The sequence below is a fragment of the Salmo trutta genome, chromosome 30 (genome assembly GCF_901001165.1).
Source record: "Salmo trutta chromosome 30, fSalTru1.1, whole genome shotgun sequence".
Taxonomy (NCBI): Eukaryota; Metazoa; Chordata; class Actinopteri; order Salmoniformes; family Salmonidae; genus Salmo; species Salmo trutta.
In genome coordinates, this window is record NC_042986.1 from 39,074,969 (window position 1) to 39,087,468 (window position 12,500).

Genomic DNA, 12,500 nt, shown 5'->3' on the forward strand with positions numbered 1-12,500 from the left:
CAGGTTGTATGATCGTCATCTCCTGTGCTGTGGCCCTGGTGTCACCACAGGGGTGGCGGGGGACTGAGGAAAGACTGGGGTCAGCTCTGCCAGAAGGCATCACATCTCATCTCTGTCTGTCTGATGGACTAGGCTGTGCTAAATCAGGGACTCCCTCAGCTCAGTTCAGCCCCCTGTCCCCCGACCACTACCACATCACTGTCCTCCCAGCAGCCCTCCCTTCCTTTCCTGCTGCCTGCCTGCTTCACTGGCTGCCTGCACAAATCCAAGACCCCCTCCCCCCAGGCAGCACTCCACAAACAAGGCCTGATTACAATGACAAAGGCCGCCACACTTTTGGGTGGAGCTTGCAGTAATTTGAGGCTGCGGGGCCATTGAGCGAGTGGCATATTTAATGGGCTTGGTGTGAGAGAAGAAAACGGCCTGGGCTTTTGGGCCCAGCTGTCACTGTGGCCAATAACAGACTGACCAGCTGTCACTGTGGCCAATAATAGACTGACCAGCTGTCACTGTGGCCAATAATAGACTGACCAGCTGTCACTGTGGCCAATAATAGACTGACCTGCTGTCACTGTGGCCAATAATAGACTGACCAGCTGTCACTGTGGCCAATAACAGACGGACCAGCTGTCACTGTGGCCAATAACAGACGGACCAGCTGTCACTGTGGCCAATAACAGACGGACCAGCTGTCACTGTGGCCAATAATAGACTGACCAGCTGTCACCGTGGCCAATATCAGACTGACCAGCTGTCACTGTGGCCAATATCAGACTGACCAGCTGTCACTGTGGCCAATATCAGACTGACCAGCTGTCACTGTGGCCAATAACAGACTGACCAGCTGTCACTGTGGCCAATAACAGACGGACCAGCTGTCACTGTGGCCAATATCAGACTGACCAGCTGTCACTGTGGCCAATATCAGACTGACCAGCTGTCACTGTGGCCAATAACAGACTGACCAACTGTCACTGTGGCCAATAACAGACTGACCAGCTGTCACTGTGGCCAATAACAGACGGACCAGCTGTCACTGTGGCCAATAATAGACTGACCACCTGTCACTGTGGCCAATATCAGACTGACCAGCTGTCACTGTGGCCAATATCAGACTGACCAGCTGTCACTGTGGCCAATAATAGACTGACAGCACCGCTCTTTGGCTTTCTATAACTTTCTTATTTTTTCTGTTCTTCGTTAGTTAACTAGTTAGTTAGTTGGTTAACTAGATAGTTAGTTAGGTAGTTACATAGCTTGTTAGTTACCTAGTTAGTTATTCCTGCAACTAGTTAGTTCATTAACTCGTTCGTTATTTAGTTAACTGGTTCGTTATTCAGTTAACAATTTATTTAGTTATTTAGTTAGTTAGTTAGTTAGTTAGTGAATGGTATCTGGAAGAAGAAACAAAAACTAAATGAAATCTCTCTATTTCAACTGAGCACACACACACACACACACACACACACACACACACACACACACACACACACACACACACACACACACACACACACACACATTAGGGATCATAAACCATCTCTTAATTTAGATATCAGTATACACATCTAATTTTAATGTATTTAAAGTATTAAGGATGCGCCCCATTTTTTCACATTTTCGCATAAAATGACATCCCCAAATCTAACTGTCTGTAGCTCTGGACCTGAAGCAAGGATATGCATATTCTTGATGCCATTTGAAAGGAAACACTTTGAAGTTTGTGGAAATGTGAAATGAATGTAGGCGAATATAACATATTAGATCTGGTGAAAAATAACACATAAAAAAACATGCTTTTGTTGTGTTCCATCATCTTTGAAATGCAAGAGAAAGGCCATAAGGTATTATTCCAGCCCAGGTGCAATTTCGATTTTGGCCACTAGATGGCAGCAGTGTATGTGCAAAGTTTTAGACTGATCCAATGAACCATTGCATTTCTGTTAAAAATTTTGTACCAAGACTGTCCAAATGTGCCTAATTGGTTTATTAATAACTTTTCAAGTTCATAACTGTGCACTCTCCTCAAACAACAGCATGGTATTATTTCAATGGAATAGCTACTGTAAATTGACAGTGCAGTTAGATTAACAAGAATTTAAGTTCTCTGCCAATATCGGATATGTCTATGTCCTGGGAAATATTCTTGTTACTTACAACCTCATGCTAATCGCATTAGCCTACGTTAGCTCAACCGTCCCACGGGGGACCCACCGATCCTGTAGAGGTAGTAGCAAATGAAACTTGAGAAGTAGTTGTGTATGCAACTTGATCTCACTGCCTGGTGTACCATATAATACGACAACAAATCATGACTGGGATCATGTCTTCCCAGTGAGAATGAACTGGGCTTTATAACAAAGGCAACAGGCAAGTAATTCTGCTGTCTGACCTGTGCTCACAGTCCCAACCACACAACAACATTACATGTGCTGCATGACTTATTGGCAGTAACAGTCTCACACAACACAACGCTGCATTACTGAAACGCGGCAGCACAAAGCCTGGCTGTGAGGCCTGGTCATAGTTGGATGTTGTTCCACCTAATCTCTTTGCTACCACAGTGGATCTGCTAAGCTCCATAGAATCAGCTTAGCAGATGTCCTATAGTGTAGTTGGCTTGTTTCAGGAGGCAAGAAAGAAAACGCTACAAGAATAAGAGAAAGGATGGGTGGGGGTTTGGGAGGTCAGAACTAGAAATTTGGTGTGAGGCCTAAATCAGAGACTAACTTCCACCAATCCTCTCCCCTGTCTTGGCGCCAGACTTGCACACATATAGACACCCTCCCTCCCTCCTCGTTCACTCACTACGTCCGTCACCTTCCCTTCCCCTATGTGTCACCCTGGGGGGGGGGGACTTTCTTGCAAGGGAGAAATAATCCCCCGACACACACACCCCATGATCCATAATGTAATACGGTATTGGCTTGATCTATACGATCAACTGTTGAGGAATAAGAGTGATGCTTGTTGGAGGCCAGCTGGGTGCCTCAGAACTCAGACGAAGAGAGAGGATGAGCACTAACAACTGTACGTGTGGTTCATATTGTGTATAGGGGGAAAGGGGGGCATGGGGGCATGGAGGGCATGGGGGGTATGGGGGGCATGGAGGGTATGGGGGGCATGGAGGGCATGGGGGGCATGGAGGTCATGGGGGCATGGGGGGCATGGGGGCATGGGGGCATGGAGGGTATGGGGGGCATGGAGGGCATGGGGGGCATGGAGGGTATGGAGGGTATGGGGGGCATGGAGGGCATGGAGGCCATGGAGGGTATGGGGGCATGGGGGGCATGGATGGCATGGGGGCATGGAGGGCATGGAGGGCATGGGGGGCATGGGGGGCATGAGGGCATGGGGGGCATGGAGGGCATGGGGGGCATGGAAGGCATGGAGGTCATGGGGGCATGGAGGGCATGGGGGGCATGGGGGGCATGGGGCATGGAGGGCAAGGGGGGCATGGGGGAGAGGGGGGCAAGGAGGGCATGGGGGCATCGAGGGCATGGGGAGAGGGGGGCATGGGGGCATGGAGGGCATGGGGGGCATGGGGGCATGGGGGGCATGGAGGGCATGGGGGGCATGGAGGGCATGGGGGGCATGGAGGGCATGGAGGTCATGGAGGGCATGGGGGGCATGGGGGCATGGAGGGCAAGGGGGCATGGGGGGCATGGAGGGCATGGGGGGCACGGGGGGCATGGGGGAGAGGGGGGCAAGGAGGGCATGGGGGCATCGAGGGCATGGGGAGAGGGGGGCATGGGGGCATGGAGGGCATGGGGGGCATGGGGGGCATGGAGGGCATGGGGGGCATGGAGGGCATGGGGGGCATGGAGGTCATGGGGGCATGGAGGGCATGGGGGGCATGGGGGGCATGGGGGCATGGAGGGCAAGGGGGCATGGGGGGCATGGAGGGCATGGGGGGCACGGGGGGCATGGGGGAGAGGGGGGCAAGGAGGGCATGGGGGAGAAGGGGGCATGGGGGCATGGAGGGCATGGGGGGCATGGGGGAGAGCCTGGGGTGATGGTGATAGAGGGTGGAGGTAACCATGGTGATAGAGGGTGGAGGTATCCATGGTGATATAGGGTGGGGGTGATGGTGATAGAGGGTGGAGGTAACCATGGTGATAGAGGGTGGAGGTATCCATGGTGATATAGGGTGGGGGTGATGGTGATAGAGGGTGGAGGTAACCATGGTGATAGAGGGTGGAGGTATCCATGGTGATATAGGGTGGAGGTGATGGTGATAGAGGGTGGAGGTAACCATGGTGATAGAGGGTGGCGGTAACCATGGTGATAGAGGGTGGAGGTATCCATGGTGATAGAGGGTGGAGGTATCCATGGTGAAAGAGGGTGGAGTTATTCATGGTGATAGAGGCTGGGGGTGATGGTGATAAAGTGTGGAGGTATTCATGGTTATAGAGGGTGGTGGTATCCATGGTGATATAGGGTGGAGGTATTCATGGTAATAGAGGCTGGAGTGATGGTGATAGAGGGGGGAGGTATCCATGGTGATGGAGGGTTGGGGTATCTATGGTGATAGAGGGTGGAGGTATTCATGGTGATAGAGGCTGGGGGATGGTGATAGAGGGTGGAGGTATTCATGGTGATAGAGGGTGGTGGTATCCATGGTGATAGAGGGTGGAGGTATCCATGGTGATAGAGGGTGGAGGTATGCATGGTGATAGAGGTTGGAGGTATCCATGGTGATAGAGGGTGGAGGTATCCATGGTGATAGAGGGTGGAGGTATGCATGGTGATAGAGGGTGGACGTATCCACGGTGGTAGAGGGTGGAGGTATCCATGGTGATAGAGGGTGGAGGTATCCATGGTGATAGAGGGTGGAGGTATGCATGGGGATAGAGGGTGGAGGTATGCATGGTGATAGAGGGTGGAGGTATGCATGGTGATAGAGGGTGGAGGTATCCATGGTGATAGAGGGTGGAGGTCTGCATACATGCCACTTTTGCCACGTCCCGATTCTGAGTTGTCCTTTCCCTTCAGCTGATCAGAACAGGGATGAGGGGAGCATCTGTATGCAGATGACATGATGGTGTAGGATGGTTAGGAGATAGAGACTTAAATAAATGAAATGTATGCACTCATTACTGTGAGTCTGAATAAGAGCATCTGCTAAATGACCAACATGTTAACATGCAGTGGTGGATAAAGAAGGGGGTGAGATGTATAGGTGGTATCCATAGAAACCAACTAAACCCAGTCTGGCTGAATAGTGCTACCATCTCATCACTTCACAATACTGTGAAATCAGTCCTCCTCCATCCATTCTCATGAAAGGATATCTCCTAAAGCAAGATGGGGATGGCATGGCATTAGTATCTAACCTCTGTACAGTAATACAGTCATCATATGTGGTTGTCTTTCCTCTAGCAATACAGCGCTCTGCTTTTCTTCAATCAATCAATCAATCAATCAATCAATCAAATGTATTTTATAAAGCCCTTTTTACATCAGCCGATGTCACAAAGTGTTATACAGAAACACAGCCTAAAACCCCAAACAGCAAGCAATGCCATTATCTGTAGAGAGAGAATAGCAGACTGGCAGGTTCAGGGACAGTTAGACATGAGGAGAGTTATAATGTAGAAATAGACTAAGGCATGAACCACTGACGACCTCCACCAGGCCCTGTCATGATCCACTGACTACCTCCACCAGGCCCTGTCGTGATCTACTGATGACCTCCACCAGGCCCTGTCGTGATCCACTGACGACCTCCAACAGGCCCTGTCGTGATCTACTGACGACCTCCACCAGGCCCTGTCGTGATCTACTGACGACCTCCACCAGGCCCTGTCGTGATCTACTGACTACCTCCAACAGGCCCTGTCGTGATCTACTGACGACCTCCACCAGGCCCTGTCGTGATCTACTGACGACCTCCACCAGGCCTTGTCGTGATCTACTGACGACCTCCACCAGGCCCTGTCGTGATCTACTGACGACCTCCACCAGGCCCTGTCGTGATCCACTGACTACCTCCACCAGGCCCTGTCGTGATCTACTGACGACCTCCACCAGGCCCTGTCGTGATCCACTGACTACCTCCACCAGGCCCTGTCGTGATCCACTGACGACCTCCACCAGGTCCTGTCGTGATCCACTGACTACCTCCACCAGGTCCTGTCATGATCCACTGACGACCTCCACCAGGTCCTGTCGTGATCTACCTACTACCTCCACCAGGCCCTGTCGTGATCTACTGACGACCTCCACCAGGCCCTGTCGTGATCTACTGACGACCTCCACCAGGTCCTGTCGTGATCTACTGACGACCTCCACCAGGTCCTGTCGTGATCCACTGACGACCTCCACCAGGTCCTGTCGTGATCCACTGACGACCTCCACCAGGCCCTGTCGTGATCTACTGACGACCTCCACCAGGTCCTGTCGTGATCTACTGACGACCTCCACCAGGTCCTGTCGTGATCCACTGACGACCTCCACCAGGCCCTGTCGTGATCCACTGACGACCTCCACCAGGCCCTGTCGTGATCTACTGACGACCTCCACCAGGCCCTGTCGTGATCCCGCTCAGTGGCAGGGGGTGATGGGTAATTGAAGCAGTCACAACACCGATCGGGAAGCAGCGTCATGCTGTGCCCTGGGCCTGGCTGGCTCTCTGCCCCTGGACTCCGAACGGCATGCTGTGACACACTCCCCAACATCCCCCACCTCAACCTGGGCCCACAACACACTGCAGCCCCGCTCCCCCTTGGCCAGCCTGCCCAAAGCGCCAGGCCACAGCAGCCCAACCCTCTCTCTCCCCCCACTCTCTCTCTCTGTCTCTCTCTCGCTCTCTCTCCCCTCTCTCGCTATAGCCAGAAACTTTCTCTCTCCCCCCACTCTCTCTATAGCCAGACACACACTCTCTCTCTCTCTCTCTCTCTCTCTCTCTCTCTCTCTATAGCCAGACACTCTCTCTCTCTCCTCTCTCTCCGCTCTCTCTCTCTCTCTCTCTCTCTCTCTCTCTCTATAGCCAGACACTCTCTCTCACCCCCCCCCCCCTCTCTCCCCTCTCAATTCAATTCAAGGGGCTTTATTGGCATGGGAAACATATGTTAACATTGCCGAAGTAAATAATAAACAAAAGTGAAATATACAATAAAAATGAACAGTAAACATTACACTCACAGAAGTTCCAAAAGAATAAAGACATTTCAAATGTCATATTAAGTGCAAATAGTTAAAGTACAAAGGGGAAAATAAATCAACATAAATATGGGTTGTACTTACAATGGTGTTTGTATTTCACTGGTTGCCCTTTTCTTATGGCAACAAGTCACACATCTTGCTGTTTTGATGGCACACTGTGGTATTTCACCCAGTAGATATGGGAGTTTATCAAAATTGGGTTTGTTTTCAAATTCTTTGTGGGTCTGTGTAATCTGAGGTAAGTATGTGTCTCTAATATAGTCATACATTTGGCAGAAGGTTAATTAAGAACTGCAGCTCAGTTTCCACCTCATTTTGTGGGCAGTGTGCACATAGCCTGTCTTCTCTTGAGAGCCATGTCTGCCTACGGTGGCCTTTCTCAATAGCAAGGCTATGCTCACTGAGTCTGTACCTAGTCAAATCTTTCCTTAAGCAGTGGTGTAAAGTACTTAAGTAAAAATACTTTAAAGTTTTACTTAAGTAGTTTTTTGGTGTATCTGTACTTTACTTTACTATTCATATTTTTGACAACTTTTACTTTTACTTCACTACATTCCTTAATCAAATGATGTGCTTTTTACTCCATACATTTTCCCTGACACCCAAAAGTAGTTTTATGTTTTGAATGCTTAGCAGGACAGGAAAATGGCCTAATTCACACTTATCAACAGAACCTCCCTGGTCATCCCTACAGCCTCTGATTGTGGTGTAAATTATATCTTAGTGTTGGAGCGTGCCCCTGGCGATCCGTAAATTAAAAAAAACTAGAAAATGACGCTGTCTGGTTTGCTTAATATAAGAAATGTAAAATGATTTATACATTTACTTTTACTTTTGATACTTAAGTATATTTTAGCAATTACATGTACTTTTGATACTTAAATATATTTAAAATTGACTTTTACTCAAGTAGTATTTTACTGGGTGACTTTCACCTTTACTTGAGTCATTTTCTATTAAGGGATATTTACTTTAACTCTGGTATGACAATTGGGTACTTTTTCCACCTCCTTAAGTTCGGTCAGTCACAGTGGTCAGGTAGGGCCAAATTGTATTTTAGTTTGCTCTGTTTTTTGTTAATACTTTACAATGTGTCAAGTAATTATCTTTTTGTTTTCTCATGATTTGGTTGGGTCTAATTGTGTTGCTGTCCTGGGGCTCTGTGGGGTATGTTTGTGAACAGATCCCCTGGACCAGCTTGCTTAGGGGACTCTTCTCCAGGTTCATCTCTCTTTTTTCTGTATATATCAACGATGTCACTCTTAATGCGGGTGATTCCATGATCCACCTCTACGACACCATTCTACACCATTCTACGACACCATTCTATATACATCTGGCCCTTCTCTGGACACTGTGTTAACTAACCTCCAAACGAGCTTCAATGCCATACAACACTCCTTCCGTGGCCTCCAACTGCTCTTAAACGCTAGTAAAACTAAATGCATGCTTTTCAACCGTTCGCTGCCCGCACCCGCCTGCCCGACTAGCATCACTTATCTGGATGGTTCTGACTTAGAATATGTGGACAACTACAAGTACCTAGGTGTATGGTTAGACTGTAAACTCTCCTTCCAGACTCATATTAAACATCTCCAATCCAAAATTAAATCTAGAATCGTCTTCCTATTTCGCAACAAAGCCTCCTTCACTCACGCCTCCAAACATACCCTCGTAAAACTCATTTACAAAATAGCTTCCAACACTCTACTCAGCAAACTGGATGCAGTCTATCACAGTGCCATCTGTTTCGTCACCAAAGCCCCATATACTACCCACCACTGTGACCTGTATGATCTAGTCGGCTGGCCCTCACTACATATTCGTCGCCAAACCCACTGGCTCCAGGTCATCTACAAGTCTATGCTAGGTAAAGCTCCGCCTTTTCTCAGCTCACTGGTCACGATAACAACACCCACCCGTAGCACGCGCTCCAGCAGGTATAGCTCACTGGTCATCTCCAAAGCCAACACATCCTTTGGCCGCCTTTCCTTCCAGTTCTCTGGTGACAATGACTGGAACAAATTGCAAAAATCACTGAAGCTGGAGACTTATATTTCCTTCACTAACTTTAAGCATCAGCTAACCGATCGCTGCAGCTGTACATAGTCCATCTGTAAATAGCCCATCCAATCTACCTACCTCATCCCCATATTGTTTTTATTTACTTTTCTGCTCTTTTGCACACCAGTATTTCTACTTGCACATCATCATCTGCTCGTCTATCACTCCAGTGTTAATTTGCTAAATTGTAATTACTTGCTACTATGGCCTATTTATTGCCTTACCTCCTCACGCCATTTGCACACACTGTATATAGACTTTCTTTTTTTTCTATTGTGTTATTGACTGTACGTTTGTTTATTCCATGTGTTATTCCATGTGTTGTTCCTGTGTTGTTGTTTGTGTCGCACTGCTTTGCTTTATCTTGGCCAGGTTGGTGAGCAGACCCCAGACCTCACAACCATAACAGATTCACTATAACTGATTCTCTCTCTCTCTCTCTCTCTCTCTCTCTCTCTCTCTCTCTCTCTCTATATATATATATATATATATATATATATATATATAGCCTGACACTCTCCTTATTTTCCTTCATGTCTGTCAGACCCCGGGGTATACAGTCTTGGGCCTGGGGCCTTTCCTCCTCTCTTCATCCCTCACTCCCTCCTTCCCCCCCTCCTGACAGTCCTCCAGTTTAAACAGAAAGACAGGAAAGAGGAGAGAGAGGGGGACTCGTGTGAGTTCTGAATAATATCATGGTGGTCTGTAATGAAGCCAGTCTGCTGTTTAAAGTGTTTGGTGTAATGGAGTTTCAGAGACAAGCCTGGGGGTTTCTGCTCTGCTCCTCGTGACCTGCTCTCCACGCCCCCCACTCTATACACCCCTACCGTGGTTAACTGCACATTACAGCTGACACACACAAGGCGATTACCGGCAGCTGCAGGAGTTTTGGAGAGGCCAAATTGGCCAATTTTCTCTTCGGCCATTTAAACAACAAACAGAGAAGTGTGGGAAGGACAACGAAGGGAATATGGGTAATGAGGTTTATTGTTTAGCAAGCCAGGCATTTCTGTTCACTAGTTTGAAGGTTCTTTAAGCTTAAGAGGAAGAGACCGCATTTAGACCAAGGTTCTTTATGGTTAAGAGGAAGAGACAGGACCTCAGTTAAATGAATGTTCACTCTTTCCTTCTCACTCATCTACAACTGGGCAATTTTAACTGGATTTATTTTTATACAGAAAGTCAATTGAGAACAAATTCTTATTTACAATGTCAGCCTACTGAGGAACAGTGAGTTAACTGCCTTGTTCAGAGGCAGAACAACAGATGTTTACTATGTCAGGTCGGGGATTCGATCTGCAACCTTTCGGTTACTGGCCCAACCACTAGGCTACCTGCCACCCCTTTTAAAACATTCAGGAATCAATCCAGGAGTTTAGAATGACATACTGTACATCTACACTTTGAATCACTTCCCCTTGTCAACCCAGGGATAGCAGCCAACATAGAGAGAGATCCATGGCTAATGATTCTTTTAGAAAGCAGATTGTGTCAAGTGTACAGAATATACCCGAGGTCACTGTACAGATTAACCAGCTGGCAAGCATTCAACTCCACCACAGATGCACTGACTGAAAAAACAAATATTGACAAGCTATTGATCCCAGGAATATTGTTCCAGACAGACAGACAGACAGACAGACAGACAGACAGACAGACAGACAGACAGACAGACACCACCTCTTTACCAGCCTCTCTAGACTCTCAGATCTCCAGTTGACAATACACAGTGACAGAGCAGAGCGCGGTCGTCAACAAACCACCTTGCTATGAACCTTACAGTGAGCCTGTATTGACGGGGGGAAGACAGGGGGAAGAGAAGGGGGAAAAACACATACAGTACACTGATGTACTTAGGTACTTCACCATGAGTACATTCTGATATGAACATCTTTATTCTTGCTTTATATATATATATATATATATAATACAAACAACAACACAGAAATAATCACTACAATCCTGCTGTGAAGATTTCAGGGCCTGTATTTTATGGTATTGTATGTGAACACATGGTTTTATGACTTTTATAGTATTGGACTGTAAAATACGGTATTGGACCGTAAAAGCACGGTATTGGACCGTAAAAGCATGACAGTATTCACGCGTGACATATAAATAGAGCTAGGCCTGTTCTGTGATATATTCTATACAGCAGGCCACACCTGCCACACACAACCCTGCTGCTAACCTATTGTGGCTGTATGGAGGGGCCTCGGACCCCACTGCTACTGGCTGTATGGAGGGGCCTTGGCCCCCTCTGCTACTGGCTGTATAGAGGGGCCTCGGTCTCTACTGCTACTGGCTGTATGGAGGGGCCTCGACCCCCACTGCTACTGGCTGTATGGAGGGGCCTCGACCCCTACTGCTACTGGCTGTATAGAGGGGCCTTGGCCCCCTCTGCTACTGGCTGTATAGAGGGGCCTTGGCCCCCTCTGCTACTGGTTGTATAGAGGGGCCTCGGTCTCTACTGCTACTGGCTGTATGGAGGGGCCTCGACCCCCACTGCTACTGGCTGTATGGAGGGGCCTCGACCCCTACTGCTACTGGCTGTATAGAGGGGCCTCGGCCTCTACTGCTACTGGCTGTATGGAGGGGCCTTGGCCCCCTCTGCTACTGGCTGTATAGAGGGGCCTCGGCCTCTACTGCTACTGGCTGTATAGAGGAGCCTCGGCCCCCTCTGCTACTGGCTGTATGGAGGGGCCTCGACCCCCACTGCTACTGGCTGTATGGAGGGGCCTCGGCCCCCACTGCTACTGGCTGTATAGAGGGGCCTCGGCCTCTACTGCTACTGGCTGTATGGAGGGGCCTTGGCCCCCTCTGCTACTGGCTGTATAGAGGGGCCTCGGTCTCTACTGCTACTGGCTGTATGGAGGGTACTCGACCCCCACTGCTACTGGCTGTATGGAGGGGCCTCAGCCCCCACTGCTACTGGCTGTATAGAGGGGCCTCGGCCCCTACTGCTACTGGCTGTACAGAGGGGCCTCGGGCCCCACTGCTACTGGCTGTATAGAGGAGCCTCGGCCCCCACTGCTACTGGCTGTATGGAGGGGCGTCAGCCCCCACTGCTACTGGCTGTATGGAGGGGCCTCGGACCCCACTGCTACTGGCTGTATGGAGGGGCCTCGGCCCCCACTGCTACTGGCTGTATAGAGGAGCCTCGTACTCTACTGCTACTGGCTGTATAGAGGGGCCTCGGACCCTACTGCTACTGGCTGTATGGAGGGGCCTCGGCCCCCACTGCTACTGGCTGTATAGAGGAGCCTCGG